Source organism: Balaenoptera borealis (genome assembly GCF_965194805.1).
Source record: "Balaenoptera borealis genome assembly, chromosome: 20".
In the NCBI taxonomy this organism is placed as follows: Eukaryota; Metazoa; Chordata; class Mammalia; order Artiodactyla; family Balaenopteridae; genus Balaenoptera; species Balaenoptera borealis.
Genome location: NC_138879.1, coordinates 3,444,851 through 3,464,919, shown reverse-complemented (window position 1 = coordinate 3,464,919; position 20,069 = coordinate 3,444,851). Strand labels below are relative to the sequence as shown.

Here is a 20,069-nt window from a genome sequence, read left to right as displayed (position 1 = left end):
GGGTAAATGAAAACTTTCCCTGTAGCTTCTGTTGCAAAAAAAACCCATAAATTGGTTTCCTAATCATTTTGCTTAACATATATATTTTAGATGATGAGTAATTTGAAAGCCTGATGCAGACATTCTATTTAATTTTCTTTCAAATGTGGGCCAGAAAAAGAGAAATCAAAGGATGATTGTACAATGGGTAAATAAATAAAAAACATGCGTGAAAGAAAGGTAGTGAAGGAGATCAGTAAGTTTGCTACAGCATAACACGTATTTGAACGTGTCTTTTGGAGTTTATGATTTTATGAATGGCACCAATGGGAAATGTTATCATCTGAGTCAACCATGCTGATTCTCAGTCTGAAGGGCCCATTCCTTATGAGACCTCTCCCTCATATATAGATTTATATGTTCTCTCTCATTAGGCCACAATAGGTTGTGTTTTATTAGGATTAATGCTTTTATTGTGTGTACAAAATACCCAGGAAAAAAATCTATACCCCCGCTTTGAACCTGATTCTCTCAGGGATTATTCAAAGGAAAAAAGAGATACTTTTTAGTTTCCTAGGCTACAACCATCACTGAGAAAGAGCCCCTCTCCCATCACTGCTTCAAAACATGTCTTTCTTTCATTCACTTTATTTTTTCCTTCCTAATGTTGAGACATGCTTCTCATTTTTCCCCATGGACATCACTGTTTTGTGATATCAGATTTTTTTTCCCCTTCTAAACTCTGTCCCAGTCCTCTCTTTCTATGAGATACAAATTACAATCGTTCTCCTTGACTGCTGAGGACATTTTCTTGGAGACATTTATAGATACAAACGCTTCCCCTAGTTTCTTCATATAGATTGCATTCCACGATAATACATTTTGAGCAACTGAATGGAAAGACTCATCCATGTGATGTGGAAGGCAAGAAGGAAATTCAGCATGGATGGGAAAGGAAATGAACCACCAGCGATGAGATAAATGTGTACAATAAATATACCATTGTACCTCAGGGGATGACAGAGGCACTGCACCTAATGGCTACAGACCATAGGAAAGCCATAAAAATGACATAAAATAGAAGAGTGTACTATTCCCAATAGGCACCCACCCAAATGTCGCTATAAACCTAGCAGCACCACAGAAACAGATGAACAGACAAATTTCCATGATGCATGGACCACCAGTGGGGCTTAGAGAGATATGATTTAATTGTAGTTTTCTGGCTTATCTTTTCAGAGCAGTTTGCATAGGAATGTGATTGTGAATGAAGTAGGAACTGACTTCAGTTTCCAAAAGCAACTTAAACTACACTTCATTTATAAAGTCAGTAAGGGGGTATGTATACGACTACTAAGACTCAAATTGGCTACTGTTAAGGAATTATACAATTATTAAGGAACAATAATACATTATTATCAAGGAATTATTAAGGCTTTTATTAAGGAATAATAATCAAATTCATGAGTCAGGGATAATTACCTTTTTTTCAAGAAATTATGGTTTCCAAATACGTATATATAAATTTTTAAGCTTTTAAAATTGTGAAATATAAATGGTGAATAAAACATAGAATAGTTTCATAGCCAGCTGAATGAATTGTAATAAAAAGGACACCTGGGGCTTCCCTGGTGGCGCAGTGGTTGAGAATCTGCCTGCCAATGCAGGGGACACGGGTTCGAGCCCTGGTCTGGGAAGATCCCACATGCCACGGAGCAACTAAAGCCCGTGAGCCACAACTACTGAGCCTGCACGTCTGGAGCCTGTGCTCTGCAACAAGAGAGGCCGCGACAGTGAGAGGCCCGTGCACCGCGATGAAGAGTGGCCCCCACTCGCCAACTAGAGAAAGCCCTCGCACAGAAACGAAGACCCAACACAGCTAAAAATAAATAAATAAATTTATAAAAAAAAAAAAAAAAAAAAAAGGACACCTGTGTTGCACCTGAGTCAAGAACGAGGATGTTCCTCCATCCCAGAAGCTCTCTTGTGTCTCTTCTCTGCCATAAACTGCTCCCTCACCCCTGGTGGCAACCACTTTCCCGGTGTTTTAATAGCTTTCTTGAGCCATAACTGACTAAACATATTTAAAGTCTGCAGTTTGATACACTTTGCCGTATCTCGATGCTGATAAAACAATGATCTTCACCAGGAGAATGAACATGTACATTAGCCCCCAGAGTTTCCTTGTGCCCCTTTATAACTTTATAATTCCTCTTTCTACATGTCTATCCCCATCCCCAGGTACCCAATCACCTCCTTTCTGTCTCTATATTTTAGTTTGAATTTTCTAGGATCTTCCATACATGGAAGCATCCAGTTGTACTATTTTTTCATCTTTCTGCTTTCACTGAGCACAATGGTTTTGAGATTTGACCTTGTTGTGGTATTTATTCATAGCTCATTGTTTTACATTACTTGAAGAGTATTCTATTATAAATGGATAAACATTTTTTTTTATCCATTTACCTGTTGATGGACAAATGGATTTTTGCCAGGTTGGGATCATTACACATATAAACTCGCTGTGAACATTTCTGTACATGTTTTTATATGGACACATGCTTTCCCTTAGGTAAATACTGAGTAGAACAGCTGGGCTATACTGTATTATTTTAAAGGTTTAGATAACTGCCAAAGGATTTTTCCAAGGTGCTTGTATCTGTTTACATTCCTACCAACACTGTATGAGAATTTCAGTTACTCCACATCTTTGTCAAAACTTCATATGGTCAGTCTTTGAATTTCAGCAATTCTATTAGGTGTGGAGCCATATCTCATTGTGTTTTTAAATTTCATTTTCCAAATGACTAATAGTGTTAAGCAAATTTCCATGTGCTTATTTGCTATCTGAGTATATATTCTTTGGTAAAGCGTCTGTTAAATACTTTCCTCATCTTTTTAAAATTGATCATTTGCTTTTTCATTTTTGAGTCTCAAATATTCTTATATAGTATGGATATAAGCCCTTTATCAGATATATGATTTGCAGATCTCTTCTGTAAGTCTGTGGTGACTTCATTTCCTTAACAATGTCTTATGAAGAACAGAGATGTTTAATTTTGGTAAAATACAGCTTATCAAATGGTTTTTTAATGGTTCATGCCTTTCATATTAGAGTCTAGTAAATTTTTATACAGCCAAAGGTAACAAAGATTTTCTCCAAGGTATAGTTAAGAAATGTTATAGTTTTACATTTGACATTTAGGTCTGTGATCGATTTTCTTTTAAATTTTGTATGTGGTACAAGCATGGATCAAAGCTCCTTTTTTTTTTTTTTCCCCCCACATGGGCATCCAATTGTTCCAACACCATTTATAGAGAATCTTAAATGTTCCTTTCTCAATAATTTCTAAAACGAGAGAAAAATCAGTAGGCATATAGAAGGTATGTAGATAATGTATTTTGAATTAAAACAAAACTTTGTAAGGTGATAGAGAATTGTTGTGGTTTTTAACACTTTAAAAGTGAGAATAGGGCTTCCTTGGTGGCGCAGTGGTTGAGAATCCGCCTGCCAGTGCAGGGGACACGGGTTCGAGCCCTGGTCTGGGAAGATCCCACATGCCGCGGAGCAACTGGGCCTGTGAGCCACAACTACTGAGCCTGCACTTCTGGAGCTTGTGCTCAACAACAAGAGAGGCCGTGACAGTGAGAGGCCTGCGCACCGCGATGAAGAGTGGCCTCCGCTCACCACAACTAGAGAAAGCCCTCACACAGAAACGAAGACCCAACACAGCCAAAATAAATAAATAAATAAATAGCGTTCCCTTTAAAAAAAAAAAAAAAAGTGAGAATACACTAGGAAATTTTATTCTTTGTTTCCTTTCCCACAGTGGGCCTGATGGAAATCTGTTTTCCTCGCTAGTGTAACGCCTAGGAAATTATTTGGTCTCAATATCCTGTGTGTCCAATTGCCTATTATCAGGAAGATAAAGGTTGTCGATTCTTGGAAATAGTCCAGTGTAATGTTTCATTATGGAACTAATTTCTGGTGGGAGTTTTCCACCAGCTGTTGACAATATTTCTATTGATGCATTCAGAATATTTGAGAAAAAATATGAAAAATTTCTCCCAATCAATGAAAATAAAAATTCTATAAATATTCAGAAAGACTGTCATGAATAGATTATTATGCCAAGTAATTTACCTGGGAACAAATGCAGTTTCAGGCAGACTTCAGATTCCTGGGCTATTTGTGATGATCTAAAATGTCAATTACGATACTAGTAAATTGCCTTTGAAAGAATAGCCCCAGTAACTATCACATTTATATGTGCCAGGAGCTGTAATTTTGTATATTTCAAATACTTACTCTAGAAAGCAGTGAGGTTAAAAGTGAAGACAGTATGCAAGGAAGAAGTACAAAATAATAATTAAGACCTAACTTTAGACCTAAAATTCTTGAACCACATCAAGCTAAACAGTTATTTTATTTTCCCATTTGAACATCGCATGCTGTTATGTAACAGGACACTATAGATTTATATTCATTTATTTAGCTTTGCTGAGAGAGAAAACTGAAGCCAGAATTGTCAAGTACACACACACAGACACACACACTTAAGAAAATACATTACAACACAGGCACTTTGGCCCTGAGCTGTGTCTCCTTCAACATGTATAAAAGTGGAAATGTTTGCAAGACATTCACCTTGAAAACACTAAGAATATAAACTATCATCTAGGTTGGCTGTCCTATCCAACTAATACCTGTTCCATATCTTGTTACCATGAAAGTTGCATAGCTCGTTCACAAGATGTATCCTTGGGACATCTTGACTTTAAGAGATTATTATTAGCTCCTGTGAAATACAACCCAATATGTATGACCCCACTGATGTTACTCTGTAACTGAGCTAGACTCTACATGGCTTGAATTTACCTAATCGAGGAGGGCCACAGGCTCTGAGCCTTCAAACCCTTTGTATTAAGTTCACCCACTTTTGCATACTCAGTGCTACCTTATCCTACCCCTGGGTGGTACCTACTGTCTCTAGGGGTTAACCCCTCAGGAGGATTTTCGGGTCAGTTAGTACACTTCTTTATCAAATTCCCATCAGACTCTTCGGTTGCAAATTCTTACCATCTGCTGAGTCCTTCCTCTGCTGCATGACACTTCTGCAGCCTGTTGAAATATCTCAATTGCAGTTGAGTTCTCTCCAGTTTTGTTTTTTGTTTTTTTTTTTTTTTGGTCTTTGTGGGTTTTTCTTTCCTTTTATGTTGCTTTATTGTTACTTTCATAAGGCACGAAGAGGGAGAAAAAATAAAGGTGTCTGGGCCTGCTGCCGTATTTAACTAGTCATTTCTCCTTAAGATGCTGGATTTTGCCTTTTCTCATGTTGCCCTTGCTCTCCCTTGTACCATGTTATCCCATGGAAGGTTGACACCTGGACAGTTTCTCTGTTTTCCCACATCACAGGAAGCATTTGGAAAGGTTTCTTGCCTTACCACATATAGAAGGAAAATAAAAAACAAGGATTAACTAATAACTGCGGTTAGACGCAGCAACACTTATGGCCAGGAACAGTCATGGCCAGAGCAGGTATCATCCTCGGAAGGGGTCTGAGGGGACACTCAAGGGTTGCAATACCCATGTCCCTCCCAGAAAACTCACCCCTTAGCCAGAGAGGTGGCCTTGCCCTTGGCCTGCTGTAGGGTACTCGTTAATTAGTACACCTGAGGAAGTACCCTGGCATATTTCACAAGGATAGGCTACACAGTCATAATCATTGTACATGGGACAGCAACGATATGGAGCTGGGGCCATCTGAGTCCATTTCTAAGCCTGTCACCCAGGAGGAGAGAAACAGCAGGGTTTCAGCACTTTTCAGTGCATCCCACTGTCTTTACTCCAAATCACCAGTGAGAAAATGCATTCGCTCACACTCGTACACCTGCCCCAAAAAAGGCACTCTAATTCCATAAAGGGAATGCAGAAGCCAACAAGAGCAAACAAGAAGGTTGTGCAGACTTAGATCCAGTAAGTGCAACTAACTGAAAGTACCAGAAAGGCTGCATCAGGGGTCCTGACCATCCTCCCCACCCCAAATCAGATGGCAGGTATTGGACTTGAACTTCGTAACTAACATTTGTTGAGGTACTTGTTCCATAATAAAGAAGGAAGCTGCCCCGAAATGAAATCACATCGCCATCGCTTGGGATGGAAATACTGCTGACAGGTTTAACGTGGCCGTATTTTTTAGTTCTTAGTCTTAAGAATTATCTGATATATTGGAGCTCATTCACATTCTTTGTCTTGAGTTATTCTAATAGATGTAACATGCGGAGGTGTGCGTGTAAGTGTGTGTACGTGTGTGCAGGCAAATTTAAAAAATTATTTAAAAATTGTATTTTAATTGCTGATTGTATGACTCACAACAGTTATCCACATGTTTCAGATGAGGATAAATGAAAGAACTTAAAAACATGATTCGACCAAGTCAACTCTACTCTAAGGACCTTTCACTCCATATTCCTGGCTTATCTCAGTAAGAGATAGAGCTACAAAGAACTCTCTCCTTTTTTTTTTTTTTTGTAATTAACATACAGACATAGGAACCATATATTATTCTCTTAACAGTCCAGTGAGTAAATTGTATCAGATGCTTCTAGCTGACCCTCTTTCTACACCTGTGGCAAAACTCAAACAGAAGCAAGCAATGTTGACAACGTTTTGTTTTTGATTTGTTGTAAACTACATCTCGAGACTTTCCAATGCACTTTTAAAAAAATGTTCTTATTCAGCAACTAAGAAATTCTCAAATTATTATTATTTTTTCCTATGGAAGGATATCAGCTTCATACAGTGTGTGCTAATCTTAGTTTCAGAAAAAAAAAATGCAAATCTTAGCATTTCTTTAATCCATTATGTCTTTTAAGGGTAAGCTGTTGAAACTTAGGGGGAAAAAAAGCACTGCACCCAGCGATTATTTGGAAAAAAGAATGACCTCAAAAATTTGAACTTAAATGCAGGAAAGGAAATACATCATATATTTTTTTTCCTATGGGTGATGACAGGACTTAAAATGCAAAATGCTACGCTTGCCTGGAAAAGCTACCTATTTAAAAAAAAATGAGACTTTAAATGATCTCCTGGGTACTACTATGTTACTCAGGACTGTCGACACAGAGAAATGCGGCATTTCAGTTACTGAAATGTTGAGAAATGGCCTAAACGGTGCCAAGTGCATGTCCCCTACCGTGAGCCATTTCTCCTTTCCCTGGACAGAAAGTTACAGACCGATAATCATTCCTTTGCCAACTATGCGGAGTTGAGATGCCAGGCCAGAAATGTCCCTTGATGTCCCTCCTGTACTCACTCATTCAAGAGAACCAACATATAATTGTTCATCATGATAAGATAATCCTTCACTCACTCTTGTAAAAGCATCTAAAAACGTCTCAGATTTTCCAGCAACATTTGGATAGTGATACATTGTATATAGTCTGTGCCAAACTCAAAGTTACAAAGCCTTATTCTTGGCTATGACTACAAACAATTTCCATTTTACTATGAAAATGAAGGGAACACACAAAGTTTCAGTCTTCTTCCCTGGGGTGTTTGCAATGGATAAATACAATGTGTTATCCAGGAGTAAATATGTTCTTCTACTGAGTTACTTTTTATATCAGAAGCACAAATAATGTAAAAGGAAAATTAAACATATTATTTTGGACTGTGAAATCCTCATAAAAGAGAATATTAAACTATTTATTTTCACTGATTATAGTCACTTAGGATGGGAAATTTAGAAGGTAGAGAAAAGTAAAATTATAATAATAAAATGTTACCTGTAGTTCTTTTTTTTTGTTTTTTGTTTTTGTTTTTGTTTTTTTAACATCTTTTTTTGGAGTATAATTGCTTTACAATGGTGTGTTAGTTTCTGCTTTATAACAAAGTGAATCAGTTATACATATACATATGTTCCCATATCTCTTCACTCTTGTGTCTCCCTCCCTCCCACCCTCCCTATCCCACCCCTCTAGGTGGTCACAAAGCACCAAGCTGATCTCCCTTTGCTATGCGGCTGCTTCCCATTAGCTATCTATTTTACGTTTGGTAGTATATATATGTCCATGCCACTCTCTCACTTTGTCACAGCTTACCCTTCCCCCTCCCCATATCCTCAAGTCCATTCTCTAGTAGGTCTGTGTCTTTATTGCCATCTTGCCCCTAGGTTCTTCATGACCTTTTTTTTTCTTTCTTTCTTAGATTCCATATATATGTGTTAGCATACGGTATTTGTTTTTCTCTTTCTGACTTACTTCACTCTGTATGACAGACTCTAGGTCCATCCACCTCACTACAAATAACTCAATTTCGTTTCTTTTTATGGCTGAGTAATATTCCATTGTATATATGTGCCACATCTTCTTTATCCATTCATCTGTTGATGGACACTTAGGTTGCTTCCATGTCCTAGCTATTGTAAGTAGAGCTGCAATGAACATTTTGGTACATGACTCTTTTTGAATTATGGTTTTCTCAGGGTATATGCCCAGTAGTGAGATTGCTGGGTTGTATGGTAGCTCTATTTTTAGTTTTTTAAGGAACCTCCATACTGTTTTCCATAGTGGCTGTATCAGTTTACATTCCCACCAACAGTGCAAGAGGGTCCCCTTTTCTTCACATCCTCTCCAGCATTTATTGTTTGCAGATTTTTTGATGATGGCCATTCTGACCGGTGTGAGATATCTCATTGTAGTTTTGATTTGCATTTCTCTAATGATTAATGATGGTGAGCATTCTTTCATGTGTTTTTTGGCAATCTGTATATCTTCTTTGGAGAAATGTCTATTTAGGTCTTCTGCCCATTTTTGGATTGAGTTGTTTGTTTTTTTGATATTGAGCTGCATGAGCTACTTGTAAATTTTGGAGATTAATCCTTTGTCAGTTGCTTCATTTGCAAATATTTTCTCCCATTCTGAGGGTTGTCTTTTCATCTTGTTTATGGTTTCCTTTGCTGTGCAAATGCTTTTAAGTTTCATTAGGTCCCATTTGTTTAGTTTTGTTTTTATTTCCATTTCTCTAGGAGGTGGGGCAAAAAGGATCTTGCTGTGATTTATGTCATAGAGTGGTCTGCCTATGTTTTCCTCTAAGAATTTGATAGTGTCTGGCCTTACATTTAGGTCTTTAATCCATTTTGAGTTTATTTTTGTGTATGGTGTTAGGGAGTGTTCTAATTTCATACTTTTACATGTACCTGTCCAGTTTTCCCAGCACCACTTATTGAAGAGGCTGTCTTTTCTCCACTGTATATGCTTGCCTCCTTTATCAAAGATAAGGTGACCATATGTGCGTGGGTTTATCTCTGGGCTTTCTATCCTGTTCCATTGATCTATATTTCTGTTTTTGTGCCAGTACCATACTATCTTGATTACTGTAGCTTTGTAGTATAGTCTGAAGTCAGGGAGCCTGATTCCTCCAGCTCTGACACTGCAGAAATACAAAGGATCATGAGAGATTACTACAAGCAACTCTATGCCAATAAAATGGACAACCTGGAAGAAATGGACAAATTCTTAGAAAAGCACAACCTTCCGAGACTGAACCAGGAAGAAATAGAAAATATGAACAGACCAATCACAAGTAATGAAATTGAAACTGTGATTAAAAACCTTCCAACCAACAAAAGCCCAGGACCAGATGGCTTCACAGGCAAATTCTATCAAACATTTAGAGAAGAGCTAACACCTATCCTTCTCAAACTCTTCCAAAATATAGCAGAGGGAGGAACACTCCCAAACTCATTCTACAAGGCCACCATCACCCTGATACCAAAACCAGACAAAGATGTCACAAAGAAAGAAAACTACAGGCCAATATCACTGATGAACATAGATGCAAAAATCCTCAACAAAATACTAGCAAAGAGAATCCAACAGCACATTAAAAGGATCATACACCATGATCAAGTGGGGTTTATCCCAGGAATGCAAGGGTTCTTCAATATACGTGAATCAATCAATGTGATACACCATATTAACAAATTGAAGGAGAAAAACCATATTATCATCTCAATTGATGCAGAGAAAGCTTTTGACAAAATTCAACACCCATTTATGATATAAACCCTGCAGAAAGTAGGCATAGAGGGAACTTTCCTCAACATAATAAAGGTCATATATGACAAACCCACAGCCAACATCGTCCTCAATGGTGAAAAACTGAAACCATTTCCACTAAGATCAGGAACAAGACAAGGTTGCCCACCCTCACCACTATTATTCAACGTAGTTTTGGAAGTTTTAGCCACAGCAATCAGAGAAGAAAAAGAAATAAAAGGAATCCAAACTGGGAAAGAAGAAGTAAAGCTGTCACTGTTTGCAGATGACATGATACTATACATAGAGAATCCTAAAGACGCTACCAGAAAACTACTAATCAATGAATTTGGTAAAGTAGCAGGATACAAAATTAATGCACAGAAATCTCTAGCATTCCTATACACTAATGATGAAAAATCTGAAACTGAAATTAAGGAAACACTTGCATTTACCATTGCAACAAAAAGAATAAAATATCTAGGAATAAACCTACCTAAGAAGACAAAAGACCTGTATGCAGAAAATGATAAGACACTGATGAAAGAAATTAAAGATGATACAAACAGATGGAGAGATATACCATGTTCTTGGATTGGAAGAATCAACATTGTGAAAATGACTCTACTACCCAAAGCAATCTACAGATTCAACACAATCCCTATCAAACTGCCACTGGAATTTTTCACAGAACTAGAACAAAAAATTTCACAATTTGTATGGAAACGCAAAAGACCCCGAATAGCCAAAGCAATCTTGAGAAAGAAAGACCTGTAGTTCTTATATCCAGAATTGGAAGCAATGTCATTATTTTTGTGCATTTATTTCCAGATATGTATGTATGCACATATATCCTTTGTGTCTTAGCTTTTGTGTGTTTCTTCACCATAATATGTGATCTTATTGTATAAATTGATATTTAGGTTTTCACTTATAATGAATACTTTTAAGGTATCCAAAATCACGGGTGCAGATAAAGTTTGCGAAATGCTTTGGTCACAAGCCATGGTTAATCGTAAGCAGTATCATTATACAATGATATATCTGGAATGGTTTTAAAAAAAAGTCTTTATATCTTAAAACAATTTTATCCAGAGGAGAATATTTGATTGAATCTATAGAAATTTCAGCCTTTGTTTATCCAATTTTGTAAGAGAAATCCAGTAGGTACAGGCTATTGTATTTTTTCTTACCATATGGATGCTGTAATCTGGTTTCCATTCTGTGACTTGCCTTTCCATTTTTTCTAAATTAGTTAATTAATTAATTAAATTTTTGGCTGCGTTGGGTCTCTGTTGCTGCGCCCGGGCCCTCTCCAGCTCCGGCGAGCGGGGGCCACTCCTCGCTGTGGTGCGCGGGCCTCTCTTTGCTGTAGCCTCTCCCATTGCAGAGCACTGGCTCTATTGCCTTTCATTTTGAGAGAAGTGGGGAACCTAGTTTTATTAAATTTTCCTTTGATTCACTTTATATATATATATATTTGTTGCTGTTGTTTTTTGGTGTTTTTTTTTTTGCAGAATTTGTGTTCCCTGTTTCGAACTTTGTTACACAGGTTAAGCATTTTGAGTAAAAAGCACTCGTAATGTGTATTTGTTTGTAATTTCCTGTTGGTTTAATTTTTAAAAAAATTCATTTCAAGTTGATTTATTAGTCAGGTGTCACCTTAGGTATAGGTTTCTTTTTCCAGAGCCTGGTCACCACCTTTGCTCTGCTGGAAGTGTAATCCTGTCTGGGCCAGATGGATTCTATTTGTTCCTCCAGATTTACTCTGCCCGTCCTTCTTCCCTGTGCTCTGCGCCCTGGGAAGGTGGTCTTTGGGGTTCAGACACTGGGAAGCCTCTCTAGGGGCTCAGGGGTGGGAGGAAAGCAAGGCCAGGTTCCTCATTTCTAGGCCCCCTTCCTGTGAGGCTCGCTCACTCTGCCTTTTCCCTTCCCTTACGGTTCTTCTTTACTCTAATCACTGCCTTCTGGCCTTCCAGGAATCTCACTCTGTTCCTTTCGGGGAGTAGACTTACGGTTGCAAGATTTAGCAGAAAATAAAAAAGGGGAAAAAGCATACTGACACTAAAACGTCTAACATTTATTTGTTAGTTATCTGAACCACAAATCTAACTGTTCACCTGCTGTTTTATTTAGGAGTGATAGAATAGTTAGTTGCTCTCTCTCGTGGGTTATCTTTGTGATTTCCCTACCACACCCGCATGTTATAAGTGGGTCCTTTGTAAATAAATCCTCCTCAAATTTTCTTTACTTGATTAAAACCATTTGTTTCCTCACTGACACACAGTCTCATCTCTCTTTTCAGCAACAAACGAAGTACAAAAGAAATTAACTTCAGGGGTTCTTTTTTTGGTGCATCTTGATTTGTACTTGTGTTAAAAAGAAAGAATGTCTGTAGTATTTCAATGTTCAAACATACAGTAATCTGCTCTTTTAGGTTATAGGATGCAATATATTGTGTTAAGAGTGACAGGCAAAAATAACACCTATAGGACCATGTGCCAGATGCCCCAGCTATGCCAGTTTAGTCTGGAGCACATGTGATCCAATTTAATTATTCAGAGTACTTTCTTTCCATCCAGGTTAGATAACGTATTATAGGATCACCCTAAGCATCACGGGAAAAAACTGAGAAAAGTATACATTTTTTTCTTGTTACATTCATTGTATAGCTGTGTGTCCTTCAACAAGGCAGCTGGTCTCCAAAACCCATAATTTTCTTATGAATAATGTAATAATAATGGGGTGAACGCCTTGGATTTTTCCCTAAGTTTAGTATGCATTTACTATGAGGATTTGGGGGGTTTAGTTTTCTCATCTTTAAAACGGAGATTGTAATAGCTCCTGTGACAATTTCATGACTTAAACAGAGGACATAGAGGAAGAGTTAGTTGTTAGTAGCTGTTATTCACATAAACTAAAGTATTGCGCAATTGCCAAACCTGAGTGTGAGATGCTCTTTCTTCTGGAGGTAAGGGTAAAATGGCCATATGATTAATCATCTAATCTGCACAATTAAAAAGAACCCATTTCTTTTCTGTCATACAATTTACATACACCAAAATGCACCCATTTAAGTATAAGTTCAGGGAGTTTGGCAAATATGTACACCCATGCAAACAGCACGCCTATCAAGATACAGAATACCTCCACCATTCCAAATAGCTAAAGGACCCTCTTTGCAGTTTCCACCCAGAGTTAGCCCAAGGCAATTCTAGGCTACTTTTTGTCATTGTAGATTAGTTTTGCAAAGGACTTATAAAATAGTTAATTTTATAAATAATGGATGGACCTCTAGCCAAGAAAGAATTTCAGTTATACCAAGAGATCACTATGGGAATCAAATTATACATGTAAAGAGGAACAGCAAATTTCTTACCGGTCTTCCCAACATCAGATATTATCCATTACAGAAAAATACTGTTATACACGTAATAGACAAGAATATAAAGATTTTTTAACTTTTGGCTTTATCTTATTTGTAGTCTCATTTAATACTTAATTATTACAATCCTCTGGAGATAACATATAATCTTTGTTTCTTCTCTATAAGTTGGATTTTGAGATTCAATTTAGTAATTTCAATTATTACATTAGGCATTGGTAGGGAGATATGTTTTGCCTCCGGTTTGTCTAATTCCAGAGAATGTATATTGTTTTTAATTGAAGTATAGTTGATTTACAATGTTGTCTTAGTTTCTGGTGTACAGCACACTGATTCAGTCATAAATATATACATATATTTTTTCATGTTCTTTTGCATTTTGGTTTACTACAGGATACTGAGTAGAGTTTCCTGTGCTATACAGCAGGACCTTGTTGTTTATCTATTTTATTTATATAGTAGTGTGTATCTGCTAATTCCAAACTGCTAATTTATCCCTTCCCCACCCCCTTTCCCCTTTGGTAACCATAAGTTTGTTTTCTGTGTCTATGAGTCTGTTCCTATTTTGTAAATAAGTTCATTTGTGTCATATTTTTGTTATTTATTTATTTCTTCATTTATTTTGCGCCGTGCAGCACGCAGGATCTTAGTTCCCTGACCAGGGATCGATTCCGTGCCCCCTGCATTGGGAGTGCAAAGTCTTAACCACTGGACTGCCAGGGAAGTCCCTGTGTTATATTTTAGATTCCACATATAAGTGATATATGATATTTGTCTTTCTCTGTCTGAGTTACTTCCCTTAGTATGATAATCTCTACGTCCATCCATGTTGCTGCAAATGGCATTACTTCATTCTTTTTTATGGTTGAGTAATATTCCATTGTATATCTGTACCACATCTTCTTTATCTCCTCCTCTGCTGATGGACATTTAGGTTGCTTCCGTGTCTTGGCTATTGTAAATCGTGCTGCTATGAACATTGTGGTGCATGTATCTTTTTGAATTAGAGTTTTCTCTGGATATTTGCCCAAGAGTGGGATTGCTGGATCATATGGCAACTCTATTTTTAGTTTTTTAAGGAACCTCCACACTGTTTACCGTACTGGCTGCACCAATTTACCAGAGAATGTATTTTTCATATTCGGCCCATACATTTCTCATCCTCAAAAGTCTCCCTCTCTCTCTCTCTCTCTCTCTCTCACACACATACACACACACACACACACACACCCACCCACCCAAAACACTAAAATAGAAAGCAACATCTTCATTATATCAGGGGAAGAAAAGTTTGCTTGCCTGTAGTTTAGAATTTCAAACCTTGGCCCTATTTACATTTGACCAGGTAATTCTTTGATTCTTGGATGGGGGCTGGGGGCAGGCATTAGCAGTCCTGAGCAATGCAGGATATTTACCGGCATACCTGACCTCTACCACTAAATGTCACTAGCAACCCCCCTCCAGCCACGCTGATCAGAACACTGTCCAGACCTTGCCAAATGTCCTGAGGGCCAAGAAAACACCCCTTTGGAGAATCTCTTCGGGATAGGGTGCTAAAATGTGTAGTGCTTTTTTATTCTCCTGGTAGCATAACAATAAGCTAGCAGGTGCCCTGTGGGATTCTCCCGAAGCTTAAACCAGTTTTGCATGAATATTCTTATAGATTAACATTATACATCAACATTCTTTGCATATTAACATACTAACATTATTCTCCTAAAGATGATGTCAACATGTACTGTGGGATGATAGGAAAAGCAAGAATCATAGGATTTATTATTTTATTTATTTTTTATATTTCTTATTTATTTAATTAGGGCAGGATTCAATGAACAGATTTACTACCTTTCTTCAAATTAATTAGGGAAAGTTTCCAAGGAGTGGAAGTTTGTTTGTTTTTTTTTTCTTTTGAAGCAATAGCATGCAATAAAACCATCATAGATTATATTAAATTTTGATTTGTATGTGAACCAATCGAAACGTTGAAATCATTAAACCACTATGGTTCTGCTTCCTCAGTGGAGGAGCTATGAGACCAGTTTCCCCTGCATCGGCCCAGTGTGTACGAAGGTAGCAGATCCCAGAGAAGCAGAGCCAAGCATCTGGAGCAACAAGCCGATGATGACGCCATCAGAACTTTTGGAGTAGAGGAAGCCCTCTTTTAGATCACAAAAGTGCATGTCAGCAGCTTATATTTAGCACATTATTCAGGACACTGCTCGTGGCTTCCTATCAGGGCAAATTAGAGATAACCTTTCACTGCAATAAAGAAACAGATTGTCAGGCTAAGAGAAATGCCCAGTTTCAGTTTCTCCAGTTCATTTCTGTTTCTCCATTAACTATCCGAATCCAGATGATTTTAACCCGAGAGGGAGTACTTCAGGACAATTTTCACTCTTGTGTTGAATTACTAAGGTCTTCTGAGACTCCACACTGGAAAGCTTACCTGTGGTTTACCAACGGAATGAACAGAGTGGCGGAGAAAATACTTTACCCTTCTATTCCGATGACCACACATGTTTGCCCTCAGCTCTTTGTAAATAAGAATTGATTCATCTTACAGTCTCTGCTGTCGCCATAGCAGCCAACTCGATGTACCCAGAGAGGAGGGGTGTCCACAACATTGATTTAATAGAATAGCATTCTTAATAAGTTTTTTTTTTTTTTTTTTTTTTTCAGTTTGTCTTCATCACCTTCTTAACTTGCCATTTGGGAAGATTAAGAAGTTAAATATTCTGGCTATTTTTTAAATTCCTGATAATGTTCTATTTACAAAAATAATTTTAAGGGCATTTCAAACTTTCACCTGCAGGCACGTGCGCGCACACACACACACACACACACACACACAATTGAGTTCAATAGCCTATTTTCCCTGCTCAATGCTTTTTATTATTTATATTGTTTTTCAATATTAAATTCATGGATTAAAGGATAAAAGGTATGCATTAATAGATCTATTTATTGTTCACTCCTTCATGAAAAATTAAGAGCATTGGTTTTTCTCTTAAAAGTACTTGCAGCCTTACATATGATGTGTTTAAATATCATGAACCGAACTTTCCTAAGATTGCAGATAATGCACTTTTGCATTATCTCAGTTTATAAACCGTCATGGTTAAGAAATATCTTTTTCTTAAAATATAGGATTTTTAATTAATTAATTAATTTATTTATATTGGCTGTGTTGGGTCTTCGTTTCTGTGCGAGGGCTTTCTCTAGTTGTGGCAAGCGGGGGCCACTCTTCATCGCGGTGCGCGGGCCTCTCACTATCGCGGCCTCTCTTGTTGCGGAGCACAGGCTCTAGACGCGCAGGCTCAGTAGTTGTGGCTCACGGGCCTAGTTGCTCCGCGGCATGTGGGATCTTCCCAGACCAGGGCTCGAACCCGTGTCCCCTGCATCGGCAGGCAGATTCTCAACCGCTGCGCCACCAGGGAAGCCCTAGGATTTTTATAGTAATTTTTTTTCTTGCTACCACTGTTTCTGTTTATAGATTGACACTAGGGACCCCCAACTTGCAGTGAGGAGCAGATGCCCCTCTAGAGAAGCATCTAAAGGTTTATTAAGTTCAGGGAGAGAAAAAAAATCTATACTCCAAGTGCTCATTTCCTTATTCACAACTTCCTGGATCACACTTACAAAGTGGGTCCTGCAACAACCTGAATAACTATTTAAGGGGTGTGTATGTGTATGTGTGTGTATGTGTGTGTGTGTGTGTGTGTGTGTGTGTGTGTGTGTGTGTGTGACTGAGGGAAGGTCAGAGGTCGGGGAACCAGAGGAAAGTCTGTATCACATTTATAAGTATGGGAATTGAATACATTTAAAATATATGTATATATTTTTAAGAAAGCTATCCCCGAATGATAAAGAATATTCTCTCGCATTTTGGTGTGCTGTGTATTCAATACGTTTTAGCATCGCAATATTGGGAGCCACGTTGATACGTACAATAGCAAGAGAATAATTCTGAAATCAAGAGCGTGATTCAGATGCTCTTGAAATGATTCAAATGCTTTCAAATGATTGAAAGTCCTGGCAGTTGAAAGGAGCACATAGATCTAACACGTGAACTGTCCATCAGAGAGGAATAAACTTTTCATCACAAGTAATTCCCAAAAGGAAGATTCCCCTCTCCTTTGGCATGCTTTATTTTTACCTTAATTATCTCTTTTTTTTTATTCAAGGAATGGTAATGAATTATGTATGAAGAAAAGAAGGTAGGATCTAATTAAGGGAGAGAAGAAGAAAAGAGAAATCTTATAGATTTCACCTACGTTCAGTGAGATTAGGAGAATTTTAAGACCTCATCAAAATCCGTCTATCAGACAAACAAGAGCTTAATTGGGTGATGGCAGGGGACAGAAGGTACTGTTATTGTAATATTATTATTCTAAGAAGCATTTTATTATTTTAATGTTAGTATTTTAGGAAACATTTTATGTTTTAATAAGTTGGAGAAGCCAGAACTGAGTTAGAAATTATAATAGATTAAACATATCTACCACATAGGAACCATTTGTTAATAAATCTTTATCTGTCCTAATACTTACAAACGCAAAGCATAAACTCTATCCTGGTACATCAAGTATGGGAAGACATAGCTGTTGGCTTGAATTTTTAAGAAAAGTTTTGTGGAGTTTGTATGGACATTGAAGGATTATTGAGATTGCAAACAGTAGAGCAAAGGTGACAGGAAATCTTGGAAAGTGGCAGGCAAGAAGGAAAGAAGAGAATAAAACAGCAGAGAAATGCATAGGAATTCCAGGAAAACTCTGTTCTATTTAAGAAGATATTAAATTAGAATTGGCTTATGTCATAACCTGTTCACGATAAGAGGAAATCTTTTTAAAATTAAATCTTCTAAGCCTAGACCTTGCAGATGTGGAAAAATATAACAGGAAGATATTTTCAATTCCCTCCTGGCTAAACTTTCATACTTGTAGCCAATATTTTTTTTTTTATAAGGAATAAAGAAATCTTGTTTCCTTATGACTTAGGATAAAAGATTTATCCCAGTGTTCTCTCTTCCAATGAATGGTGACCCAGAAGTATAAACAGGTACCTCCTGGTATAGCATGTTCTGCAGGACTTTGATGCCTGCGTAAAATGAAAAAGGAAGTGTGTGGCTTAGTGATTAATGTTTATACCAATCTAAATTTTATGACACCACATGAGTTACTATTAAAATGACAATAGAACTCTACCCATGTAAAAATCTTCCACTCCAGTCCTCTGGAAGAGAAATTTGTCCCAATTAAATTGACTTAACTTTGTTATCTATTAACACATAGCATCTTTGAATTAGATGTTATCATTAATAACTAAGAAATTGAATTCAAAGTAACATCACTTTTGAAGAGGAAAAAATTTTTAACCAAGACCTATATTAGTTTCCACTACATAGCGTCATCTATAAACAGTGGAAAATAGGTTATGGACTTGAATTTAAATTAACTCTTTTTATATGCAAGTAACTAGTCAAGAGAGACCAATACCAGACAAACCAGGACTTAAAACAAGGGAAATTACTCTTCTGGAAAATTTAACACCTGGGAAATAGATTCTATAAAATAAAAGACATTTTACAAAAGACATAAAAACCTAACTAACATTATGGTGATTGCAGTTGGAGAGAAGGATCATATGTTGTCTTTGTACAAATTCTGAGAGCAGGAAATTTCAGGGGATATTGGTTGAGAGGAAAAAAATTCCTTTAATGTGAAAGAACTCTTCACATTAATTAGGCATAAACCAGATTAATATTAAATTAATATTTCCCCAAAGTAGTTTGCAGTTTGACATGCCAATTAAATTGTAACTTTTTCAAGATATCCTACACAAATATAGTATTTTAAATTGTTACTCTAAAGTGGGTTAATATGATTCCAGAATTATTCAGTAATCTCTAACTTTGTACAATGTGTTGATAAAAATCATATACTTTTTAGAACTTTCATTTCTCAGAATTGCCATCACATCATTACATTTCATTTTCATTTATAAAATCAAATTTAGTTACATTAACACAGTTATTATTTTCTACTATTACCTGTGCTAGGCAGGAATGTTTGGGGATAAGTATCCAATTAACTTTATTTAGTTTAAGAGGGGGAATTTATTAAGAATACAATAGTGTCTGAGAGAATCCAGGGCTAGAATGTAGACAATAATGGAACCAAAATGAAAAGTTTAAGGAGCCTGGGGAAGTGTTTGTTATCTCTCGAGACACAACCTTCTTTCCAGGAATTGGCATTCTTGGCTGATAGTGAATGGCGGCAACATGGTCACGCCAACCTTGGAAAACTTCCGTCTCTCTTCCTGAAAGCAGCTCAGGCTGATGAGAACCTCTTAGCCATGATTTCAAGGGTCAAGGGTTGAGATTCGGACTGTTTCCACTTCTCTCAAATCCTTACCCTTGTTCCATCAACTATTTTCAAATTTGGCTGCAGGGGACACATTCCATTGGGTGGCATGGGCAGGAAAAAAAGTCATTTGCAACTAAGCAAACTTCACCAAGAGTGCCTCTCAGCCTCACAAGTTAAAAAAAAAAAAAGATACAAGCATTTACATGATTGATCAAGACCCTCATAGTTGCTAATGGAGTTAATTCTAAGCTAATGTTTTTTCTAAAATACCTTCAACGTCAAGATCCCACTCTATCAAT

At 37.2% G+C, this 20,069-nt stretch overlaps 1 long non-coding RNA gene across 1 annotated transcript in view; it reads left to right on the top strand.

The window, feature by feature from the left end:
• The window catches only part of LOC309617797, a 502,721-nt gene that overhangs the window by 116,216 nt on the left and 366,436 nt on the right, over positions 1-20,069 (top strand). The window lies entirely within an intron of this gene.